Raw genomic sequence first — 3955 nt, 5'->3', positions numbered from 1 at the left:
TCATCATAATTAACTCAGAAGAGTCTCCAGAATTTTCTCAGCCTTCTACTATAATTCTTGAGTAAAAATAGATTTTAGCATATAGCTTGTAAGTGTTGAGGCTAAAGTTATTTCCTTTTAGCCAGGGCATTACTACTACCTGCAGTATCAGCTGCACTCATTACTGCTAACGTCTAAATAATTGTGCTAATAACAGGAGGAGTTACCTCTTCTTGAAATAACGCTGCTACCCAGTGTCCCTGCAGCAGGGGTGTTACCAGTGCCTTCTGCCAGTCCCTCAGCTGAGCCCATCTGCAGATCCTCAGTCTAGTTCAAGTGGGAGTGTCACACACATTCAGCACAGATCTTGCAAACCTGTTTTTCTTAGGCTCCACGCTTGGCTTCACCTAAAATATTTTTATTTCTTCCTCACTCTTTGGGAATCGCTGCTTGTAAGATGATGTGCTATGAAAAGTTATTGTGCTCTTCTGAATGGCTCTGTAACTCCATATGAATTTCTGAATTCTATGTAGACTCAAGTGCCACAGAGCTCTGGGGTTCTGGGGATCCAGACTTCAAACCTAATGTACTCTGTTCCACTCCTGTTTGAAGTTCTTGGATTTGTTCTTTCATCGTCTTTATCTCCTCTTCATAATTGTGTCCAATCAAGACACAAGTGTGGCATTTTCAAATGTAACTCCCCATCTCTTTTCCTTCCTTCTTAAAATGCTGGTTTGTAGGTTCAGGGTGTGTGTCTATGTGTCATCATGTTTTCATACTGTTAGTGTCTTAGAGGTACCATTTGTTTAAGGTAGCTGAGGACTCAGGAAGAAGACATGAAGGCTAGTAAGAAATACTATGAAATAACTTCATTTGTAAAGTTCTCTGCCTTTGGGGTGGTGGGGGAGATGGAGGGATAAATAAGTCCTCTGTCTAAAATACCTGTTCTATCAGTTTAGGTAGTGGGATCTGCTAAGTTCTTGCTGGTGCATGGGGCTGTCCGGAGGGCTGGGAGCTCTCTGTGTGTGGGGAAGAATGGGATCTATCACTGCTGTGTACTTTGGACCAACACGAACATTTAAAAGCAGAGCTGTGCAGGAACATCTCTGCAGGGTTTCCTTTTGCTAAGTGGTTGGCTTTTTTCAGATGAATGAGGTTCTAGTACAGCTTCTCAAGGCAGCTGGTTTGTAAACACAGCAGTGGTACTGGTAAACAAATCGGGTTTCTTCAACACTTGTCCTTTCTGAAATAGCAGAGAATAAGTACTTCAGGAGGAAATATTGAACTCTGATATTCTTCTATCAATCTGTTCATGATTTTTGTAAGAAACATGGGTTATTAGGTTTCCTGTGGCACCTGCAGAACATCTCTTGCATAGGGGAATGGTTCTGTTTTGGACACACAGCTTAAATATCCACTCCTTTCCTCTGTCAATGCATTTATCTCGGATGCTGGAAGTCATGCAAGAGCAAAGATCTGATGCAGGTCTCCCTCTAAAGCCTTGGTATTCAGACCAGGTCAGCACCTGTATACATATAGGTCCTTAATATAATTTTTTAAAATTGTTACTTTTCCTAAGGTGCAGATGGCTTTGGGAGCTGCTCCGTTTCCCCAGAAGATACTGTGTGCATGCTTGCTTTGTTTGGGGTTTTTGTTTGGTTTTGCAGGTTTTTTTGGTCTTCTGCTAAGGTCTGGGCTGCACAGCTGTAAAGGTACCAGCTGAATTCCCCCAGTAGTTCGTTGGCTATTTGGGATGGGGCTTGAGAGGCAGGTTTCATTTACAAATCCTTTTGCAGGATTAGAGCCCTTCGTTTCTAGAATGTCCTTGTTCATTCTTCATTTAATCACATTCCATTTTCCCTCTGAAACAACCATAATCATTCTCTACAATAAATCATGCTGTTACTTAAGTGGATGGTTTGTGAATGGCTTATAAATAGGAACAGAAAAACTGAAGAATAACTACATGATTATGTAAATCAGACACAGTCGACTAAGTGGACTGTGCAAGTCTGAACGAGAAATAGGAAAAATAAACAGGAGGAGAAAAAGCATATTTTCCAAAATGCAGCTGCAGTTTATTTAGCTTTAAATCTAGCCTTACATGTTACTGTGCTCTGGAAAGGAACAAAAAAAAGAATACCTTTTTCTTTGGTAACCTCCTTCCATTTGGTTGTTATATTTCAAAATGAATCTCATAAATATATAAGGCAAGAAGGCACCGTAATGAGGATTTATTTTTAAATTCAACAGGCCATTGAATTTCAACGAGCAGTTTCTCTGTTAAATTCAGTGGCTTTGTTTTGAACTGAACATACATATTTTAGGAAGGCATTTAATATTAATTTAAAGTCTTCAAGTGATGAGAATTCATTCATACCTCCTGTTGCAATAGTTAATTACCCCAGGTACATTTTTCACTTGATTTTCTATTTGCATTTCTAGCTCCACCTTCAGTTATTTTGGTCTTTTTATGCATTTGATTGCTTATATTGATCTCTGTAGTATCAGCTTTTCTAATTGCTTGTGTGCAGTTATAAACCATGATTATGTCCCTTTTAACCTTTTCTCTGATGAGGCATACTGAATTTCTTAACTTTCTTATGGCAATGAATGTTATCCCAGACTAATTAATCTTCACCTTCTTCTCTGTACTTCTCATGTATTGAAATATTTTTAAGTGCGACATCTGAATTAGATGCCACATGTCAATAGCGATCCATCAGGGCTCTATAGAGATGGAACATGATTCCTCCTACGCTGATTCCTGCCTCCCTCCTCTCTTTTCTCAAAAATTGTATTATCCTTTTTGTTGTGCAAGCATTGCCTTCCATGCTGACTTTTATGGCTGAAGTCCTCGTCGGAGTCGTTTTCAAGAATGCGGTACATCATCCTCTTATTATCTTACCTTATTTTTCCTTAGAAATACACACTATATTTTACCAGCATTAAAATACTGCCCGTGAAGTGATCCAGATTGCTCTGTGTAAGTGACCTGTCCTCATTCTTTACTACTCCAGCAGTCTGCATGTCCTTCGCAAATTTATTGCAAGTGATTTTTACAGTTTCTTCCAGATCATTGATTTTTAAAATTGAATGCAAGGCAAGATTTGTAGAGAGAGGTGATAAGTTTTTATTACATCAGTGACATGGTTGGGGGGGTGGGTGGAGAAAAGCAAACAGACAGGCCATTGAGTTTGGGTCCTTCTTTTTCCTCAGACCCTTAAAAAAATTGAATAAGATGGAAAATGACTACACTTCTTGGAGATTCCCTGTTAATACTGCATTTTGAAGTTAGTTTTCTGTCCTCAATGTAATAGTCTGTATCTATTTGATCTAGTACTGGTATTTTAAAGAAAAGGACACGTTCATCTGGTTTTCAGTAGATGACTTCATGTCCTTATGGGTAACACTTCCATACAGGTGTCATTGCAAACTCACCGTGTCAGAGTAAAATAGACCTGTGTTCAAGACCTATTCTCCATTGATCAACATTTTATTTCTGTCCTAAAATTAGACTCATATGAGCCAGTTTACCATATTGCCCCAACCACCACTTAGCAACCTGGGCCACTCATGACCCTGCTCATCCTGCCTCAGGACAGCAGTCTTGTTCTTACGGTCCTGTGAAACATCATGGCAGCGTTGACACTTGTTCAACTAATTGCATGTCTAGGCTCCTACAGCTGCAAAGGCTTCTGCCACCAAATGTAGTTTCTGTTTTCTAAACAACCACTATATAACCCTATTAGGAAGCATCTGTTGACTTCAGATTTTAGTACTTATTATGACTTAATCTTCCTTTTTTTTCTCTCCCTTCTGTATTGCCATTTATTATTGCTTCTGCATCTTCTGTTAAGCAAGTTGGTTGAGCTGGTAAAAACCTCAGGCTACCAGCAAACATTGATCTTACTAATACAGTAAAATCAGCTGTAGGAAAAACATTTGTCCTCAGCTTTTGTCTACGCAAAAGAAC

Source organism: Colius striatus, chromosome 8 (assembly GCF_028858725.1).
Source record: "Colius striatus isolate bColStr4 chromosome 8, bColStr4.1.hap1, whole genome shotgun sequence".
In the NCBI taxonomy this organism is placed as follows: Eukaryota; Metazoa; Chordata; class Aves; order Coliiformes; family Coliidae; genus Colius; species Colius striatus.
Note: the sequence above shows the minus strand (reverse complement) of the source record.